The 23,681-nt window shown below is 35.7% G+C and overlaps 1 protein-coding gene across 3 annotated transcripts in view; it reads left to right on the forward strand.

Moving 5' to 3' along the window:
• The window catches only part of LDAF1 (lipid droplet assembly factor 1), a 159,663-nt gene that overhangs the window by 11,664 nt on the left and 124,318 nt on the right, over positions 1-23,681 (forward strand). The window contains exon 1 of one of the 3 annotated variants that reach the window (XM_053695044.1): positions 4,513-4,531. The exons of the other annotated variants lie outside the window; for them this stretch is intronic. The gene's annotated coding sequence lies outside the window, so the exon portion shown is untranslated. Of the gene's footprint in view, positions 1-4,512; positions 4,532-23,681 lie in introns of those variants that run through there. 3 annotated transcript variants of the gene reach the window in all.

A 23,681-nucleotide genomic window follows, 5' to 3' on the forward strand; every position in this document is an offset into this window, starting at 1 on the left:
ACCGGAAGTCTCTCAGAAATATACTTTTTACCTCTAATTACCTTGTATCTAAGCTTCTGCTGACTGCCTCCTTATCTCAGATCTTTTGACAGACTTGCATTTCAGGCAATTTAGTGCTGACTCTTAAATAACTTCACATGCATGAGCACAATGTTATCTATATGAAACACATGAACTAACGCCTTCTAGCTGTAAAAAACTGTCAAATGCATTTAGATGAGAGGCGGCCTTCAAGGGCTTAGAAATTAGCAAATGAGCCTACCTAGCTTTAGCTTTCAACTTAAAATAACAAGAGAACAAAGCAAATTTGACAATAAAAGTAAATTAGAAAGTTGTTTATAATTACACACCCTATCTGAATCATTAAAGTTTTTTTTGGACTTTACTATCCCTTTTAACAGGTGTTTGCTGTAATTTGTGTTCCATTAGACAAACTCCACTCACACTTGGGGGCTCATTGGAAGGAGCCAATCTAGGCTTGAGTTCACAGGTGACAATGTTAGTCCCTAATTTTTGCCTGGGGGGGCCTGGTTATCTCAGTCAGTCTCTGAAAGTAAAGACTGATGTGTTCAAAGCAATGATTAGACTTAGAATAATATTTAGATTATTTTTTTTTTTTTACAATTATATTAGTTTTAACTATCTCTGTGAAAGCAAGACTTTGTGGAAATCCTTTTAGATAATCATATGTTCCACACATCCTTGTCTGGACAGTCTCCCTTATTGCCTGTCTTATATCTGCCCCTAATTGTCCTCAGCAGGAAATATAAATAAGCATAAACATAAGTTTAAATATGATGGCACCCATTACTTTATAGAAACTCAGAAGAATTTAGAAAAACAAATAGTTTCAGAATTACAAGAGAAGGGGGCAAAATAAATAAATAAAGTATAATGCAAAGTTCTTTAACTAAACATAATTAAGCCTGTTTTATAATAATCTCATATGGTTTACAATCTCTTAAGGTTGCAGGGTACCCTTTGTCAGCTGTTCTCCCCTCTTTTGAGTTGTGAACACCCCAGAGCGTTCGCAGTGCACGGAAGCATTGTGCTCACAAGATTGTGCTTCCCTAGGCTCTTATGGAAACATGGCATAAGAACTTGCGCTGTGAAATTGGTAAGGCGCGTAGCAATGGGCAGTGTGTGTATATGTGTGTGTTTTGTGTGTGTGTATGTATGTATATGTGTGTATATATATATATATGTATGTATATGTGTGTGTGATATATATATATATATATATATATATATATATATATATATATATATATATATATATATATATATATATATATATATGTGTAAAGGACCAGTAAGTTCAGTAGATTTGAATAATAAACAAAAGCATGATAACAAGGCAATAGCACTTAGTCTGAACTTCAAATTAGTAGTAGTCTTTTTTTTTTTTTTTTTTTTTTCTTTCTGACAAATGTCAGTTATGTCTATTTCCCCCCCTATCATGTGACAGCCATCAGCCAATCACAAATGCACATACGTATATTCTGTGAATTCTTGCACATGCTCAGTAGGAGCTGGTGACTATAAGAGTGTAAATATAAAAAGACTGTGCACATTTTGTTAATGGATCTAAATTGGAAATTGGTTTAAAATTGCTGCTCTATCTGAATCCTTGTAGTTTTTAATTTTGAGTTGAGTGTCCCTTTAACAGGACATAGAGACTTGAACTTACTGGGTTCATCTAATTAAGCTGAGATATATTCCAGTCAATTACACTTTGTAAAACTACTTGACCAGATAACTATAACCAGTGCAAAGAGGATCCATTAATATTAAATTTGTTTTAATATTACAAGTGTGAAAATTGCTCGTTCATATTGTTGTTCATTTGAATTAACCCCTTGTTGTTTGCAATAGGGTAATCTCGCACATGTAAAAGATTATTTTTCTTACACACCAAACAAAGGGGATAATTCAAATTAGTACGGTGTTGTACTATTCTTAAATAACTCCCTGGGCATGAGCACAATGTTATCTATATGGCTCACATGAACTAGCAGTCTCCTGTTGTAAAAAGCATGTGATAAGAGGCTGTCTGTAGTGGCTTAGAAGCAGGCAGAAATTTAGAGGTTTAAATGTTATAAAGAATATTAATATAACAATGTTGGTGCAAAGATGGGGAATTGGGTAGTAAAGGCATTTTCCTATCTTTTTAAACATTAACAATTTTTGTATAGACTGTCCCTTTTAACATTTGTAGCTGTGGGCTTTTAATGCACAGATATATTTTGGATTCTGATCACTTGAAAAACACACTGACCAATTCAGCTGGAAACAAAAAATGTTATCTATAGCAGATAGCTTGTGATCGACCCCATAGTATGGGATTCTGATTTTTGTATAAAATGTTTTTAAAAGTAGTGGAAAACCGCACACTTGCTACTTTTGGATATATTATCAGACTTGGAGGAGCAGTAATTTCATACAACATGTATTCCAGCCTCCAATTTGTAAAAATGCCTTTATTTTCTCATAGTTAGGTCCATAGGAAAAAAAATACAATGTTTCAAGCCTGCAATAGGCCCTTAGTCATGCATGTATGATACGTGACTAAGGGCCTATTGCAGGCTTGAAACGTTGTATTTATCGTATGGACCCAACTATGAGACAAAGGTTTTGCACAAAAATGACAGTCGCTAGACGATAAATACAAAATGAGAGAAGGGTTTCACTTTACACATAAGGACATTTTCATGCTGTTTTTAAACCCAGGAAAGTGTCTGAATCTGTTGTGGATAAAGAAAGCCAATATCACTTTTCACCAGCTGTTAATTGTAATGCTTTACAACGCAATGTTAACGCCAACAATGTGAACTTTGCCAAAAACGTTTAGCAATGGCTCATTGCATCAGCTGTTGTAAAGAATAGTAGCATCTTCTTACAGCAAACGAAAGGGGACCACTGTTCCGAACAATAATTGTGACTATTAGTATTAGTAGTAAAGGCTAAAAAAGTATTATATTTTGATACATACAATAACAATTAAAAGCAACAAATAAGCAATCAATAATACATTAATACATTGGCTAAAACCTACATGGATCCATGATGTATATGTAAAACAAGTAAACGTATAGCAAGTATGTCGCAGCTTGCCTGTACCGTGAATACTTATGTTACAAGCACTGTGTTATTCAGTGAGACTAAAGCCGAATCATAAAAGTGAATCAGAAAGGTGAATAATACTTCATGATATAAGTGTGGATCATACAAGAAGTGGTACAATCAAAAATTCAATAAAAAAAATCAATGATATCAATAAAAAATTTCATATTTTTTTTTTACCACTTTTTTTTTTTTTTTTTTTTTTTTTTTTTTTTTTTTACTGTCCTAATTTTTACCACTTTTTGCACACATTTATACAAACCAGCATTTCAAGTTCTTCATTTGGAAATCTATCTGGAAATTTATGTTACATCTTACTGTTTTACACATTTTTTCTATCACGATTTTATGACACATTCAAGTTTGGATTAACTATCACACATCAACGTTTGGATATTACAATTTGGACATATATATCTGGGACACTTTGAACTTTTTACATTTGGACACTTTGGCCTTTGATTTTTTTATTGATATCATTGATTTTTTTATTGAATTTTTGATTGTACCACTTCTTGTATGATCCACACTTATCTCATGAAGTATTATTCACTTTTTTGATTCACTTTATGATTCCCCTTTAGTCTCACTGAATAACACAGTGCTTGTAACATAAGTATTCACCGTACAGTCCTGCTGTGACATACTTGCTATACGTTTACTTGTTTTACATATACATCATGGATCCATGTAGGTTTTAGCCAATGTATTAATGTATTATTGATTGCTTATTTATTGCTTTTAATTGTTATTGTATGTATGAAAATATAATACTTTTTTAGTGCTCCCTTCCTCTACATTCATAATTTGGTATCCTAAGGCCGCTAGGGGACTTATGGAAGTGAGTTTATGGCATATAGCGCTCGGTTTACAAGATCCCAGATTATTAGTAGTAAAGCTATGGCAACTCCGATTCATTAGAATTACTAACTAATACTAAGCTCCATTGAAATAATTTGCCTAAATGTAAAGATTTTGATAAGGAATTGTGTATTATGCAATATTTACCAATCAACTGTTTATTAAAAAAAAAATAGTGCAAATGTAATATTTTTTTTTTTATAATAAAATGTACAAACAATCTTTCCTTGAATGTATATTTGCCCTAAATAATTGTGAAGAGGGACAAACGAGCTTTACCTGGAATAGCTTCAAATAAATACTATTTTATACATAAAATTCTTATTTAAGACTTCCATGGATCTTTTCAGAGTCGAAGACTAATCCTCTGACTAAGTCTGATCTCTTTATAAGAGATAGCTTCGGGGCCAGATCTCCTATACTGAGAAGAAAATATATGCACAAAGAATCTGTGAATGATAAAAAATAGTTTACTATTCCCTTGAAAATTATTGAGTTTTTGTTTTATATCCTTTTAGATAAGAGAACTGAGGCTGTGACAAAACATGTAAGTCTACCTCATATTTGATCTGTCAGACAGCTTTTGTTAAAGCCTATATAAACCAAAAACCAAAATGTATTCTTGCCTGATAAATTCATGTTTCCTGATGGTGAAAGTCCATGAGCCATCAAATGTGGGATTAAAGTTGAGTCCTACGGAAGGACTAAAAACACCCCATAAAACAGAGCTTTAATCTCTCCCACTTTCCCATGATTCCTTAGTCATACATATGGCCTAGAGAAAGGAGAAAATAAGAAATTTGGGAAGGGTAAAATAATTGCAAACTGGAGCTGCTGCCAACTGTTATGGTAAAACAAGGACGGGTCTTATGGACTCTCACCATCATGAATAAAGTATTAATTTATCAGTAAAGTATACATTTTTGTTTTCTTTTGTAAGATGGTGAGAGTCCATGACCCATCACATGTAGGATCCTATACCCAAGCTGTGAAGTCCAATATGTTGATTGGTAATCTCCCCTCCTGAGAAGACCAAGCTCTATGCACTTTTCATGACCCCCAGAGTGCACTCCAACCTAGAAAGCTGGCATCCTTGGTAATTACTACCCATTTTGGATGGAAAAATGAGGCTCACCGAATCAATAATTGGCGGGTCTGTCTACAAGTTAGAGAAGGTCTTGTTGTCTAAAGAGATCTTCTGAGACGGGTTGTTGTAATCTCCATTCCACTGTTTCAACATTTGAAACTGTTAAAAACGTAAGTGGAATATGGCAAAAGGTTTGGTATTTGAAGCTGATGCATGAGACCAACAACTTCCATACATTGAAATAATGTCGTAAAATGAGTTTGTTGGAGAAGAGCATAGAGCTTCTACAATTTGAGACTTCAAGCACAACCCTGGTGGTTACCAAATCTCTGAGTATTCTGCTGCAAATGCAACACTGCATGACCCGGTCTAGCAATAGACCCATATTCAGCACATAGGTTACAAAGCAGAGAGACACATCAATACCTCCTTACATAGCAAACATATACGAGGAGTTAAATTGTCAGTTAATCACCCTTCTAAAGCAGTGTTTCTCAACCGCGGTCCTCAAGTACCAGCAACAGGCCATGTTTTCATTATTGCTGAACTAGAGCACAGGTAAAATAATCGGCTGACGGATGAGAGCAGGTTGGTTACCTTGCTTACTGGTCAGCTGATTATGTCACCTGTGCACTGGTTCATCTATAATGAAAACCTGGACAGTTGGGGGTACTTGAGGACTGCAGTTGAGAAACACTGGTCTAAAGGATCAACATTATGTCCTAAGACTTTAGCTGCACCAGTTTTCTCCATAAGGATTTTGAATAGTAAGGACAGGCAAGTATATAAAATTAGATAGCAGCACAGAACGGGCTAATCTCCCCCACCCCCACCCCCAAGGTGAACAAACAAATGTTGGCACAATGTAATACTGAATTCCCTATAAGGGAATCAGAAGAAGTTGGGAACTGTCTCTTTAAAAAGGAAAATATCTGTTTTAAAATGTAAAAGTGTAAGTAATTACATACTGTCAATTTAAGACATTTTACTGAAAAAGCTATTTTAAGATGAATTTAATTAATCCCCACAAATAAGGGATTAAAATATTTGCACAAGCTTTGTTAAGCCTAAGGCCCCCATTTATTAAACTGTGTATGCAGCTCTGGGGGCCGATCGCTGCAAGCTCGCATGAGCGGTCATCAGAAATTGGAAATTTGTGTGGTTTATAATTGCATTCTCTATCTGAATCATACATTTTTAATTTTGACTTTACTGAATCATTAGGGTAGATCACATACTTAATTTTGAAACTGTTATGTCATTTGTATATCAGCAGTAAACACCTTTTGTGATGTCTATAAATCCAAACCATGAATATCATCATATTCCTAAAGGAAAATGTCATGCAGTGCAGTGCACAACCAATTTCTAGTTTAAATTTACTATTATTGTTATGCTCCCTTTTTATTTGTAAACTGCATGTGATAATAGGTGAATAAAATACATTATTTATACAGTTACAATGTAGGAAAATATAAAATATTTTCCTTTTCCATTAGCTTTACAATCACATCACAGCATTAACAAAGATAATCTCTGCATAAATCCCTGTTAAGACCTCACCTTGAGTATGGAGTGCAGTTCTGGGGACCAATCTCTAAAAAAAAGACATTGCAGACTTAGAAAACGTTCAGAGAAGATCCACAAAATTAATAAGGGGAATGAAGAAATTAAGCTATGAGCACAGGTTAGCCTAACTGGGTCTGTTTTGGGAATAACCTATATAAAAAAAAAATCTCACAGTAGCACTCTTGTCCAATATTTTACCTGTTTAATCACCGGAGGAAAATAATCCTCTAATAAGTGAACACAAAAACATTATCATATGGAAAGATAATTCACAATACAAAGAAAATAATATTCTGCACAATCGTGTAAAACACCAATGAGTATACAATATTGACCGCTGTTAGATTACAGACAGAGAAACGCAGTGGAATAACCCCTTAATAGAAATAACATACAAGGTTACTTAGCTCAACATATGAGCACGCTGACACTGAAGGCACAAGAGCTGCTTAAAACAGGAGAGTCCAGACACTGTCCTCATCAATGATCTTCATGGTCGATCTTCGCAGATTTCAACAAATAAAGTTCCTCCAAGTCTGATAATATATCCAAAAGCAGCAAGTCAATTGACAACAAGTCAGGAGATTGAACTGAATCTCTAATGCGGTTGGCAGCTGTAGTGTCACAGCCAATCCTAACCACGGAGATATCGGAGTCCATAGCCAATGCCTACTCCCACTGGGTCTTTTTTCTCTAGAAAAAAGGCGCTTGAGAGGTGACATGATTACTTTATATAAATATATTAAAGGCCCATATATAGAGATGGCGGAAACTGTTAATTCCAAGAAAGTTGTTTGTGACAATGGGTCACAATTTAAGGCTGGAGGAAAGGAGATTAAATCATATTGTGGAACTTGTTACCTAAGGAGGTAGTGAATGCCAATACCTTAGATACATTTAAAAATGGTTTAGATTAGACATGTGTGCCACTGAAAAATTCGTTTAGATTTCAATTGGTTAAATATATATATATATATATATATATATATATATATATATATATATTGTTACGTTAAATTGGTTTTGGATCTGTTCATTTTTTGGATCCATTCTTATTTCATTTGCATTATTCTATTCTGAACTGTTATAGAATAATGCATATGAATAAAGAATGGATCCGAAAAAAATGATTTAATGTTACGTAACTAATGTGCTGGTGAATGCCGAAACAAAATTATGTAAAACCACTGCCTCCACTAAATAAAGCTATTAACCCCTAAACCACCGTTCCCAAACATCGCCAACACTAAATAAATCACTAAATAAAGCTATCAACCCCTAAACCGCCATTCGCCAACACTAACTAAACCTATTAACTCCTAAACCGCAACCCCCCTCACATCACAACAAACTAAATTAAACAATATTAACCCCTAACACTCCCTTACTTTAACATAATTAAAATAGAGCTAAATTAAAGTTACAATTATTAACTTACCTGTGAAATAAAAATAAAACCTTAGCTAACTACAATATAACAGTTATATTGTAGCTAGCTTAGGTTTTACTTTTTATTTCACAGGTAAGTTTGTATTTATTTTAACTAGGTAGACTAGTTAGTAAATAATGTAGTTATGAACTATTTACTAGCTACCTAGTTAAAATAAATACAAACTTACCTGTGAAATAAAAGTAAAACCCAACATTAAAAAAATAAAAAAACCTACCATTATAAAAAACTCTAAAATTACAAAAAATAACAAGCGAAATTATCCAAAACAATAAAATTATCCCTATTCTAATTCTCTGTTTAAAAAAAAACAAACAAACAAAAAAAACAACCCCCCCCCTAATCTATAATAAACTACCAAGGGCCCTTTAAAAGGGCCTTTTGTAGAGCATTACCCTAAATAAATCAGCTATTTTGCTAAAAAAGAAAAACAAACAACCCCCTAACAGTATACAAACCCCCACCCCCCAAACCCACAAAATAAAAATGTTAAACCTAATCTACCCATTGCCCTTCAAAGGGCATTCAGCTTTTTTGCTGCCCATTAAAAAAAAATGGGGGGCGTGTCCAAGCAGGTGACGAGTATGGCTGCAATTTCAAGAGCTCCTAGAGAAATTTAAGATAGCTATCAAATATTCATACTTCTGTTGACAATTAGAATTGACAATCTACTACAATTAAAGAGCTGCGACCTCAACACTACCAAGTTGGTCAAATGACGATTTCAGAGTGACGATATAACATAAATACAGTAAGCAGCGGCCTTATCTACTTTGATCCCACACCCTCCCCTCCTAGCTGAGGTTATCAGTTCAGATACATCCCTCACAACTCTCCGCTGTCTAGAACATGACAATACAGCGCTCATACAAACTCTTCTAGCTGAGCTCGAGTGAAAGATGTCCCAAGGCTATGAAAGCCTTATACAGTTAGTGTGTTTTGCGCACGTGGACGAACCAGAAGTAGACACAGGACAAGGTAGGAGTCATTTGGATGCACAGAGAGAAGAGGAAATCCTCACTACCAAACTGGAGTATATATGTGAGCACTCCATGCCTATCGCCATGTTCCCTGTAGGGGAGGATGCGGTCGGCCTCCCTCGGAGTTTCAGCACTGCTAAACTTGGAATATATCAGAATATATCACACCTCCTATAAGAATCAAAAGTGGGGTAAAAAAAGTCAAGTATAGACCTCCATATAAACAGTGGGTCCTAAGAATAATACACAACGAGCATTGCCGTTATAGGCTAAGGTGTATTGCCAATTATAGTCTGTACAGTCAATATGATCTCTACTCCCCTAAAACAATGTACCCTTGGGTTATAAATAAAAGATCACAACCTCACCATTTAGCCGTATGTCCGCTTCAGGTGGGACCCAGTCGATAGGGAGAAGAATCCTCTCGCTTGCCTCAGCTTAAAACACTCCGTCGGGTGCGACCACCACATATAGGACGCCTACAGCGCCTCAAGTCAATGAGGAAGGTATCATCGTGATGACATCAAACGTGACGTTAGCCAATTGAAGAGGAGGTGTGTCCGGAATGACAGCCGGATCCATGTAAACTTAGTGGCAATATCCAAAAGCTAGTTATGTCCAGTAGCTAGCATAGACCATGGGTAAACGAATCATCCTTCTGGTGTGTAGCAGTAGGAATGAAGGAAGATCGGACAGTCCGTTATAAAACAAACAAAGCTTTATTAATCCATTAAAAGCGGTAGAAACAGCAAGAAGCCGCACAGAGTAAACGCAACACCAAGCAGGCTTACGCATTTCGGCTTAACGCCGTAGTCATAGCCATTGGTGTCAGGATCCCTCTGCTTGTTATTTAAAACCCTTAGAAAGCATCCATTGGTTAAAACATAATTATAAATAACGCCCCCTCTGTGCATAATTAGACCTTTTAACAACACACCATAAATATCAACAACAGTGTGACAAGTAAAAGACATAAGAGAAAGCTAGATACTACAAGGCAGTCAAAGGTAGACGCAGGGCAAGGTAGGAGTCATTTGGATGCGCAGAGAGAAGAGGAAATCCTCACTACAAAACCGGAGTATATCTGTGAGCACTCCATGACTATCTCCATGTTCCCTGTAGGGGAGGATGCGGTCGGCCTCCCTCAGGGAGTTTCAGCACTGCTAAACTTGGAAGCAGTCAGAATATATCACACCTCTAGCAGACATACACAAGACGCGAGAGTCTCTTCCACAATTTAACATGGAGCAGCACAGCTGGATCTCTTTTGAATTCAACACCCCAAGTATGTTACAAATTTCTCAAGAGACCGCCATTGCACTCATGTCGATGTCCAGAAATACTAGAGGAGATGATTGTCTGCCGGTGTTCCAAGCTGCCTGCGGATGAAACTCCAGATCCTCCATATTACCACATCGACTGTACATCTCAGCAGCTATTACCAGTGGAAGCGATCACCCTTCCTATAAGCTGGTTACTACCGAGACTTGGCATAGGCTGAACTCCTATTTAGCGGCAGAATACAACAGAATCCTCCCAGCACCCATACCCGATACACACTTTCTCCTGAAATAGTTTTCTTTTTTTTTTTACCATTTATACCAGTAGCTTTACTGCCGACACAGAAGTAAGTGTATAAATCTTCTTTAGAGATCTTATTTACAAGGACATCTTACTTGATACATGGCTGGACTTTGGTGTTCATTATAAGTTTAACACGGACTAGCACTTACATAATATTGTAGCTTATGTATGTATAATTAATAGCTCAGACTGATCGGGTTGAGTCCCTTTGAGTTTATAGCTCCCACTATATTGTGTCAGGTACAAGGTTTTACCAAGTTTATTTTGATATATAAGAGGTTGAGGACTTAGCAAACTAAAGGCATCCTGGCATTCAGACACCAGCCTCCTCAAATTTATTATGAAGTCACTAAATTTACATATTTACATACCTAGGGCTTATTGACTTAGGATATACTTAACCTAACCACCACACCAATATGTCACCTAAGCAGCGTGATCTGGGCTCTGGTACATATAGAAGTTTAATAATAATTTTGCTCATCTAATGTTTATACCTTTTTTGTCTAATGCTAATTTAATAAGAAGATTTATTAGCAGACCATGGCATATGTGTAATTTACTGAGCTGGGAGAGACGTGCTTAATTCCACCTCCTTTAGAATTGTAGTTTTTGAGAGTTCCTTTACATTTTACTGTCTTGTTGTATTCCTACAATCTATAAGAATCACAGCTTTATCTACCTGATTTATAATTAGCGCTATTAGTTGCTATGCTCTTTTATCTATTTCATCATTATTAAAGGGACACTGAACCCACATTTTTTTCATTTGTGATTCAGATAAAGCATGACATTTCTAACTTTCTAATTTACTCCTATTATCAAATTTTCTTCTTTCTCTTGGTATCTTTATTTGAAATGCAAGAATGTAAGTTTAGATGCCGGCCCATTTTTGGTGAACAACCTGGGTTGTTGTTGCTGATTGGTGGATAAATTCATCCACCAATAAAAAAGTGCTGTCCATAGGTCTGAACCAAAAAAAAAAAAAGCTTAGATGCTTTCTTTTCAAATAAAGATAGCAAGAAAATGAAGAAAAATTAATAATAGGAGTAAATTAGAAAGTTGCTTAAAATTACATGCTCTATCTGAATCACGAAAGAAAAAATTTGGGTTCAGTGTCCCTTTAAGCTTCTGATACTAGTGTACATATTTTATCAGTGGTCCAAGAGTGATCCCTATATCATAAATAGTTTACATTCACCCAATCTGGTGAATCCCTTAGCGGAAAAAATCCACTGCTTTGTATTCACATACATAAGTTGTCATAATATAAATACTCCAAATAGTCAACTAAACCTTTTTGGCATAGGATATACAGACTGCAAGACTGAATGTTAAATATAATAGTCAGACCCTTTATCTCACTTTACTAATTCACTTTATACTGTAGAAAATAAGGGGGTAATGGCTCGATTTCTCAATACAAATATTCCGACCAGTCTTAATCGAAAGATTTATGACTCTTGCATTGTAATGAACTAATAGTTACAACTTGTTATCATTCCCCTCATTTACAAATAAAGCCTCTTCAATTCTCATAATTCTTATCAGATATCATCTATTAGGTGAACTACTTCATTAGGGAGTAAGGCTTACTTATGTAACCCTAGAAAATTAGGTGTCATATTATTTTTTTTTTTATATGCATATTAAGATCTTTCTCGATAGTCGCGATTGACTGGTTAATAATAACTTCTAGCATTATTATGTTTGATAATTGTTATACTAACTACGAGGTTATTTGTATGTTACCTTTTGTCTCTTATCTATTTTGCATTATGTCATCTCCTCATTAAACTGCAGATGTATACTGAAATTAATATTTATGCTGTCATGAAATGAATGTTGTAACACTAAATACCTTAATAAAAAACTGATTTAAAAAACCACCCCAAAAAGGAAAAGAATTACACAAAATAAATAGAAATTATTCCTATTCTAGTTCCCCGTTTAAAAAAAAAAAAAGCAAAAAAAAAAAACACCCCAAAATAAAAGAACCCTAATTTATAATAAACTACCAATAGCCCTTAAAAGGGCCTTTTGTAGGGCATTGCCCTAAAGAAATCAGCTCTTTTGCTACAAAATTAAAACAAACACCCCCTTACATTACAAACACCACAAAATTAAAAAACCTAATCTACCCATTGCCCTGAAAAGGGCATTTGTATGGGCATTGCCCTTAAAAGGGCATTCAGCTCTTTTAAGATTGCCCAATAGCCCTAATCTAAAAAAAAAAACACCCCAAAAAAAACCTTACAAAATGCTAACACTAACCCCTCTTTAGGTACTCACAGTTGCTGAAGTCCGGTTTGAACGATCTTCATCCCAGCGGCTCCATCTTCATCCATCGAGGGACCAGCATCTTCATCCCTGCGGAGGCAGAGCAGTTGATAGGCGGAGGGTCCATCTTCATCCAGGTGGTGGCATCTTCTTCATCCTTGCGGAGGTCCATCAATCCGACGTGGAGGTCCTCTTCAAGCGATCGTCCACCGCACACTGATGATTCAAATGCAAGGTGATTTGAACAGACAATAGGATTAAAGCAGCTCTAATTCCTATTGGTTAATTTAAAATTTTCAGCCAATAGGAATGCAATGGTACCCCCAGTATAAAAGGGGTACCTTACATTTGAATACTCAGTGTGTGGCGGACGATCGCATGAAGAGGACCTCCATGTTGGATCGATGGACCTCCGCCTCCGCAGGGATGAAGAAGGCAGGGATGAAGAAGATGCCGATCCCTTTTAAGGGCTATTGATAGTTTATTATAGATTAGGGTTCTTTTTATTTTGGGGTGTGGTGTGTTATTTTTTTTTTTAATGGTTTAGAATAGGAATCATTTTTATTATTTTGAATAATTAGTTTGTTATTTTGTGTGGTGTGTTTTTTTTTTTTTTTTTTTTTTTTTTTTTTTTATTGGGCAGTAAGAGCTGAATACCCTGAAAGGTTTTACTTTTATTTTGGGGGTTTGGTGGGTGGGGGTTTGTATACTCTTAGGGGGTGTTTGATTTTCTTTTTTAGCAAATGAGCTGTTAACTTTAGGGGAATGCCCTACAAAAGTCCCTTTTAAGGGCCCTTGATAGTTTTATTATAGATTAGTTGTTGTTGTTTTTGGTTGGTGTGTGTGTTTTTTGTTTTTTAACGGGGTATTAGAATAGGAATAATTTTTATTGTTTTTGATAATTTTGTTTGTTATTTTTGTAATGTTAGGTTTTAGTGTAAAGAATCCAAAATGTGGCAGCAAAATAGCAGTTTTTATTATAAATGCACACAGGAACAGCAGAGCAACGTTTCGGGAGTAACCCCTTTGTCAAGCTGATTTTACACTGTTCAAAACATCAATTTATACATAGCCCCCATTAGACGGCGCTAAATAGCATATAAAAATTAACTATCATATCCATTATGAAATTGTTGCACATTATGACCGATAACTTGATATACATGTTTACATTATTTACCAAAAATCTAATAAGGTACAATAGAGTACAATAATTTATTTCCTACATATGATAAGAAAGCAAAAAATGAATATATATATATATATATATATATATATATATATATATATATATATATATATATATATAATTATATACACACACACACAAATTCAATGTTATATATGTTATTTCAAGAACAACATATCCAAAAGTTACATATCCAAAAAAGCATATCCTTTACAGGTAAATTATTTACAAAAACACAAAGATCTAACTCTCTATTTAACCCAGAGGGCTCTAATGTGCCAAGCTTATGAATCCAGAATGATTCCCGTTGTTTTAATAAACATTCTCTATCACCACCACCACCATGTGGTGACATTGACACTAGCAAGAAAGAGAATACTCAGTTATATTTCAAAGAAGAGTAATGGTTTCCCTTGTTTAGGCTGTTCCTGCTGTGGAAACCTTATTTAAGGATCTATGTTTTCCATCCAACCACTGGCCATAAATATAATATTAATGGATACCTTACATGCCTTTGTAATTTACGTAATTAAATGCCCTTGTGGGCGGAGTTATGTTGGCGAAACTACCCGTAGCATCTGAGACCGGATAATTGAACATAAAAGTAATATATGTACAAAAAAAGTCACTGCACCAGTGGCATACCACTTTCTAAAAATGGGTCATGCGATAAACCAACTTAGGTTTCAGGTAATTGAATGTGTACATAGACCACGTGCTGGTGGTGATAGAGAACGTTTATTAAAACTGAGAATCATTCTGGATTCATAAGCTTGGCACATTAGAGCCCTCTGGGTTAAATAGAGAGTTAGATCTATCTGTGTTTTTGTAAATAATCTCCCTGTAAAGGATATGCCTTTTTTTGTAATGTTTGGATATGTAACTTTTGGATATGTTCTTGAAATAACTTATATGTAACATTGAATTTATGTGTGTGTGTGTATATATAGGAATTCCTTTTTTGCTTTCTTATCATATGTAGGAAATAAATTATTGTACTCTTTTGTACCTTATTAGATTTTTGGTAAATAACTTGATATATATGTTTACATTATCTGTCATAATGTGTAACAATTTCATAATGGATATGATAGTAATTTTTATATGCTCTTTAGCGCCCTCTAATGGGGGCTATGCATAAATTGATGTTTTGAACAGTGTAAAATCAGCTTGACAAAGGGGTTACCCCCAAAACGTTGCTCTGCTGTTCCTGTGTGTGTTTATAATAAAAACTCCTATTTTGCTGCCACATTTTGGATTCTTTGTATGCTTATTTAGGAGTTTTGTGGTACCCTTCGTGCTGGACATTTTTTTTTTTTTTTTATTATTATTTGATAAGGTTTTAGTGTAAGGCAGCTTAGGTTTTACTTTTATTTCACAGGCAAGTTTGTATTTATTTTAACTAGGTAGTTAGTAAATAGTTAACTATTTACTAACTAGTCTACCTAGTTAAAATAAATATTAATATGTTTAGTTTGTGTCGGCGATGTCGGGGAACGGTGGTTTAGGGGTTAATAGCTTTATTTAGTGATTTAGTGTTGGCAATGTGAGGGAACAGCGGTTTAAGGGTTAAAAACTTTATTTCATTATTTAGAGTTAGTGTCTGCGATGTGGATAATGAATCCGACAATTCGGAAACTAATTTATTCATTTTTTGGGATGTGCTGAATCGGAAATTCGGATGCATATGAATCTCCGAATGTGGCAAAATACGTCCAAAAAAACGAATTTGGCCAAAACGCACATGTCTAGTTTAGATACATTTCTTTCTAGAAACATAATTTAGGGATATGATTGTGTTAAATGGGTCACCTTTTTAATGGGATTAATTTTAGATCAACTGGAGCTTTTATTGTAGATAAATTAAGATTTGTATAGGTTAAACTCGATGGATTTCTGTTTTTTTTTTTTCAACCTCATCTACTATGTTACTATAAGTAAATGAAAGGGTCTATGTATCCTTCTGTATTAAAATAAATTGAAAATGAAGAGCAGGCCAATACACTGTTTTTCAGGAAACATCAGTGATTTTTCAGTTCATTTAGTATAGATTTTACATTCTCACATTTTTTTTTTTTTTTATGTCTGTAAATTACTTTTTTTTTTTTTTTTTGGTGTAAATAATTTGCTGCACAGTAGTTGGCATCTGAGGCATAGAGCAGAAATTGTCTTGAAGAATCTGTTAAAATGCCTAGAATATGATAACATTGCTTTGCATGATATCGCTAGTCTGGAATCTCTGCTAGAGATTAGACCCTGGGCAGACAGTAATCATCAGAATTATAAGTAGAGTTTTGTGTTTTTTTTTTTTTTTTGTGTGTTTTTTTTTTTTTTTTTTTACTAAAACAGAATGAATTCACTAAACATTTTTCAGGTAATTTGCTTATACGCAGTAAATAAACTACATTAGGAGCTATGTGTAATTGTATAATGGCAATAGATGGCTCACCATAAAGCAACACATTAAACAATTTAACCATTTTCCCCTTGTCAGTATTGAAAGAACATATTTGCCGTCTTATATTTCCGTTGCTTTTCAAACCATTTATTTAATTTTTCTATCTATCTTAATTATCTGATTTAAATAGAAATGAGTGCAAAGAGTATTAGAGCATATTATCACTGTATTGTGGCTTGCATAGAACTATGTGTATAACCCCTGAGAGAGAGGATTAGAGAACACTGCGCCACGGAATCTGTTGGCGCTCTACAAATAACTAATAATAAGCTTAGCTCAGATCTTTTTACAGACTTGCATTTCAGGCAATTAGTGCTGACTTAAATAACTCCACGTGCGTGAGCACAATGTTATTTATATGAAACGAATGCACTAAAGCCCTCTAGCTGTGAAAAACTGTCAAATGCATGTAGATAAGAGGCGGCCTTCAAGGGTTTAGAAATTAGCATATGAGCCTACCTAGGTTTAGCTTTCAACTAAGAATAACAAAAGAACAAAGCAAATTTGATGATAAAAGTAAATTAGAAAGTTATTTTAAAATTACTTGCCCTATCTAAATCATGAAAGTTTAATTTGGACTTTAAAGAACATCATAATAGTCAGAATTTGAGTATGAGATATTTGGGCATCTGTAAAGTCCCTAAACATTGGAGAGGTGCGGCATTTATTACAAGTTGAAGTAAAATGAATCTTCTATTTAGATTGTTTATCTCCCAAGAGTCTCAATGCCAACTCTGAAATGCTAAATCTATTTTTAATTCCAATTTTAGTTGGCTATCAGTTTTGACCTTTATTTTCTTTTTACTTAGTTATACATAGCTTAAATATGTTTTTATGAATATTCTTTTTATATGCATACAATTTTGTATATTTTAATGCAGGTTTATATTGATCATATGTCTGTTTGTACTAGTACTATTTTTTAATATAATATTTGCATGTCTTGTTTCCAAATATTAATTTATTTTCTACATTCTAGGTATATTTTCATTTGCCTAGATTACGAGTTTTGCGTTACAGTGCGGTATGGCTATTACCGCTGAAAAATTGACCATTGTGCTGGAATGGCCGGTAACGCATTACGAGTCATGGCGGTATAGCTATACCGCAAGCATTTTAGCCTGTAACGCAATGTCCATTCCGCACTCAAAAAAATGACGTTTGAGTGCGGAATTTTCCATTGCACAGTATCACAGGTTCTGCGGTCCGGCTTAAATGCCTATACCGACATGATCCATTCCGCCATCTCAGACCAATAGTTATGGATTTTGCGAAACAAAAATGTTTCACAAAACTCATAGCAAAAATGTTACAAAGTACACGAACACCCATAAACTACCTATTAACCCATAATCCACCACCCACCCACCCACATCGCCAACACTAAATAAATCTAGATATCCATGAGAATTAAATCACAAAAAAGAGGGCGCCTCCTAGTGTAATACTGAGAGGTGATGACATACAACAGGTCTTGTATTGTGGTTATACTCACAAAGGGAGCAGCACCATATGTGCTAATTGACGCAGGCTGGGAACTCAGTGACCTAGCGACACTGATCCTCCAAAAGGATATCAAGGTACAGGGATTTCAAGTGCTAGGAATGATGAATCAAGCTCAGGCTTCCATAAACTACAAAGTATATTTTATTTAAAAATAGTTTTAAAAAACCATGGGTATTTTATTTCACCCAAGGTATATAAAAACAATTATTGTAACAGATTGCAACGCGTTTCTCAGCTAGCTGTTTCCTCAGGCATCCTGAATCACTGTCGTACACTGACGTTCAATGCAAGGTACCCATTTTAAAAATGGCGTACCTTGCATTCCTATTGGCTGATTTGATTCTTCAAATTCAAATCAGCCAATTGGATGAGAGCTACTGAAATCCTATTGGCTGATTTGAACAGCCAATAGGATTTCAGTAGCTCTCATCCTATTGGCTGTTCAGATCAGCCAATAGGATTTAAGTCACTCTCATCCTGTTGTCTGACTTGAAGAATCAAATTGGCCAATAGGAATGCGAAGACGCCATTTTTAAACATGTACCTTGCATTTAACTTCAGTGTACTGAGGTGATCATATAAAGAGGACACTCCACGCAGGATGTCATCGGAGGTCCTGGATAGCTTTGCTCTGCGCCGTCGGGATGAAGATAGAAGACGCCCCCGTGATGGATGAAGACTTCTTACCGCCAGGATGGAGATGGATGTCTGGACTTCGTGAGTAGATTTTATGGGGTTAGTGTTAGGTTCTTTTTTTTTTTAAGATTTGGGTTTTTTGGGCACTGTAAAAGAGCTGAATGACCATAGAAATGTCCTTTTAGGGGCAATGGGTAGCTTAGGTTTTATTTAAACTTAGGTTTTTTTATTTTTAGGGGTTGGTTGGGTGGAGGTTTTACTGTTGGGGGGAATTTGTATTTTATTTTTATAGGTAAAAGAGCTGTTTAATTTAGGGCAATTCCCTACAAAAGACCCTTTTAAGGGCTATTGGTAGTTTATTGCAGGTTAGGGGGTGTTTTTTTTATTTTGGGGGACTTTATTTTTATAGGGCTTTTAGATTAGGTATAATTGTTTTTATTTTTGATAATTTTGTTTATTTTTTGTAAGTTTAGATGTTTTTATTATTTTTCGTAATTTTAGTGTTATTTTTTTGTAATGATAGATTTTTTGTTGTTGATTTTTTTTAAAGTCAGTAGTTGAGTTTTGCGTTACAAAGCTGTAGCATAAAACTCATAACTAAACTGCTACAAAATACACTAAACACCCATAAACTACTTATTAACCCCTAAACCGAAGCCCTCCCGCATCGCAAACACTATAATAAATTTATTAACCCCTAATCTGCTGCTGTCTATATCGCCACCACAATTTTTTTTATTAACCCATATTCCTCCACTCCCCGACATCGTCACCACTATACTAAAGTTATTAACCCCTAAACCACCGCCCTCCCGCATAAAAAAAACACTATTTAAATATTATTAACCCTTAATCTGCCGTCCGCCCACACCGCCGCTATAATAAACCTATTAACCCCTAAACCGCAAGCCCCCCACAACGAAATAAACTAATTTAAACTAGTAACCCCTAAATCTAGCGACCACCAAACTTTTTATATTAAAATTACAATTTCCCTAGCTTAAATTAAATTGAAATTTACCTGTCAAATTAATTTTTTTTTAAACTAACAATTAAACTGTTATAATTATTAAACTAACTACTAATTAAATAAAACTAAACTACCAATATAAAATCCTAACAAAAGTATCTACCTACAAAAAATAAAAACGAACTGAATTGCAAAAACAAACACTAGATTACGATAAATAACAAACAAATTATCAAAAATAAAAAAGAATTACACCTAATCTAATAGCCCTATCAAAATAAAAAAGCCCACCCAAAATAAAAATAAAAACCCTAGCCTACAAACAACTACCAATGGCCCTTAAAAGGGCCTTTTGTGGGGCATTGCCCCAAAGATATTAGCTCTTTTACCTGTATAAAAAAAAATACAAACAACCCACCACCCCCACAACCAAACCCCCCAAATAAAACCCCCAACTCGAAGCTAACCATTGCCATGAAAAGGGCATTTGTATGGGCATTGTTCTTCAAAAGGGCATTTAGCTCTTTTGCTGCCCAGACCCTAAACTAAAAACAAACACACCCAAAAACATTAACACCTGACGATCCACATACAGCTGTTGAAGTCCCGCTTGAAGGATCCATCCAGCAGGCGAGGTCCTCATCCAGGGGGCAAGAAGTCTTTATCCAGACGGCCTCTTCTATCTTCATCCAGCTGGCGAAATCCTCATCCATGCGGCAAGAAGTCTTCATCCAAGCGGCCTCTTCGATTTTCATCCAGCCGGCGCGGAGCGGCTCCATCCTGAAGACATCCGGCGTGGAACATCCTCTTCATGCGGTCTCCGCCGTAAACTGAATCTTCAATGCAAGTGACGTTATCCAAGATGGCGTCCCTTGCATTCCTATTGGCTGAAAGATTTGAATCAGCCAATAGGAATTAGGGCTGCTAAAATCCTATTGGCTATTCAAATCAGCCAATAGGATTTAAGCAGCTCTCATTGTATTGGCTAATTCGAATTGGCCAATAGATTAAGAGCTGCTTAAATCCTATTGGCTGTTAATATAGGGGTTAATAACTGTAGGTAGGTGTCAGTGATGTCAGGGCCAGCAGATTAGGGGTATTTAGACGTAGGGTTTATGTTAGGGTATTTTAATTTTCCCATAGACATCAATGGGGCTGCGTTAAGAAACTTTTGTTTCTGCGATCCCAGGTGTTGTTGTTTTTTTGCCGGCTCTCCCCATTGATGTCTATCGGGAAATCGTGCACGAGCACGTCAAACACAACGCTCTTATTGTGTGCGTGAAGAGCTAAACGCAACCATATCACACACAAAAGGCGTATGTTTGCAAACTTGTAATAGCAGCGCTATAGAAAATGAAATAACGTAACTTTTGTTGCGTTCGTTAATTTCTCTATAGTGCTCAAAACTCGTAATCTAGCTGTTTGTTAGGTTAATTATTTCACAGGTAAGTTTTTATTTATTTAAATATAGTTATGTTGTATGTTTAATTTAAAGTTAGGGGGTGATAGGTTTTAGGGTTAATAGTTTAATTTAGTGTTTTGCAATGTGGGGGTCCGGCGGTTTAGGGGTTAATAGGTTTAGTTTATTAGTTGCGATGTGGGGGGCCGGTGTTTAAGGGGTTAATAGCTTTATTTAGTGTCGGAGTGGCAGATTAGGGGTTAATAACTTATTAGTGTTGGAGCGGCGGATTAGGGGTTAAAAACTTTTATTGGTGTCGAGGAGCGATGGATTAGGGGTTAATAACTTTTATTAGTGCCGTTGGGGGCAGCGGATTAGGGGTTAATAACTTTTATTAGTGCCGTTGGGGGCGGCGGATTAGGGGTATTTAGACTAGGGGTTTATGTTAGGGTGTTTAAACATAACTTTCTTTTTCCCATAGACATCAATGGGGTTGTGTTACAGCAATTTGCCATTCTGTGATCACAGATGTTAGTTTTTTTTAAACACGCTCTCCCCATTGATGTCTATGGGGAAAAGGGTGAACGAGCACGTAAACTCAGCCCTTGGCTTTTAACTCCATATTTAAAATTGGCTTCATATGTTTTACATGGGCAAATAATGCTCTGATGCTTTGGTAGAGGCTATGCCATATTAGAAATGTGCTTCATATGTCCTATAGGGGCAAATAATAATTTGATCCATCCTTTGACAGAGGAAACACCATGTTGAAAATGGGCATCATATGTTTTATATAGGCAAATTTTTTTGGGAGAGGAAGTGACATTTGATTGGTTCTTAGGGGTCATAAATATACTTAATTTACTGAGCTTAAATCTTAATAAAGGCTTTTTATGAGCGTAGAAACACATTGGTGAGGTGTTATTAGCTCAAGATTACATCTGGTAAGTCGTTACGGGGGGCTTTTCATTTATACTTTCACAGGTGTTTTGCACTATGTACACTTTTATTATTTTTTTTTTTAGGTACTACGATCTTCATAGAGGTTTTCTATGGGTGAAGACTAAGAATATTCTATATGATTTGTATCACTCATTAGGACACTTTCTGTATTGGATACATATTTTGGACACCTTTTTAACACAGACTTAGTCATTCTTATTACTATATGCGCATATATGTTTATGGTTTTCTATAGTTCCGGTCCATACAACTATTAGGTGTTTTTTTGTGTGTTTATGTTGATGTATTATACTAAATTTCACTTTGTAACAGTAAATAATATATTGATTTTTCATTTTAACATATCACACTAATGCCTTATTTATTTTAGGTGCTCCCACCAGTTACTTATGATAGTTTACTTGTGTGTCAGAACTGTTATCACTATTTCCTAAAAATTATAATAAATCTACAGCGCAATCATGTATATGATCCAATACTCTTGCACATGGATAACCTTCTTGCAAAATTGCTACCATATAGTGCTCCAGATAAGGGCAGGCTCTTGAGCTTACGTCCCTGCTTTTCAACAAAAGATAGCAAGAGAACTAAGAAACTGATAATAGATGTAAATTAGAAAGTTGTTTTAAAATCGCATGCTCTATCTGAATCACACACAAAAAATGATTGGGTTTCATATTCCTTTTAAAGGGACATAAAATTGTTGGATACAGAAGCATGGTTACAACTCAATGTGCTATTTCTCCGCACCCCCCGTACCTGCAGCTCTCTTCCCAGCTGTTCTCTATTTGTAATCTTTTAACGGTTCTGGTTGGGGAACCTCTGAGTCTTCATACTGGGGACCGCCATCTTAGTACGCATGTATTGCGGTATCCTGTGGCAGAAGCTGTGCACTATCCCAGAACAATGATGTGAGCAGCTTTTTGCCAGATGTACCTTAAACATTGTCAGGGTTTTTTCCCTATTTTGTTTGCCATGTGCTGCTGGCAGCCATTTTACTCACCTCTCTTGCTGACTCTGGTGCATACTGTGTGATGCTGCTCATTTCCTGCACTTCCTTTTATGGCCAGACTGGTGTACATCATCCGTGTGAAACAGGATGCAGTCTCAGAATTGTGATGTCATCACTTATTATTTAAAGGGCCTCTGTTCAGTATGCTTTGCCCTAACGTTGTCTCATACCTGTTTGTGAGAGCTCCTGTGTATTACCTGGCTGTCTGACGTCCCTCCTGGTTCCTGATCCCTGGCTTGTTCCTGACTCTGCTGTTTTCCTTGTTCCTGATTCCGGCTCATCTGACTATTTGCTTTGGCTCCTGACTCGGCTCGTCTGACTACCAGCTCTGGTTTTGATTCCTGGCTTGTTATTTGACTTGTGGACTTTTTATTATTTTTTTGCTATTAATAAAGGTGTAATTATTTTTGCACTTCTCGTCTCAGTCTGATTCCTGGCACCCTGACATTACGCAAGGGCCATGAATCCTGATGGAGCTAATAATCCACCTTTACCTGCCATAATTTCCAGGATGGATGAACAGGATCACCGCTTGGATCAATTTGCACTAGCCCTGCTGACTCGCACTGCACATTTGGACCAAAGTGTCCCGCAAGTTATGGCTGCTCCTGTTT

This window comes from Bombina bombina, chromosome 11 (assembly GCF_027579735.1).
Source record: "Bombina bombina isolate aBomBom1 chromosome 11, aBomBom1.pri, whole genome shotgun sequence".
Lineage (NCBI taxonomy): Eukaryota > Metazoa > Chordata > Amphibia > Anura > Bombinatoridae > Bombina > Bombina bombina.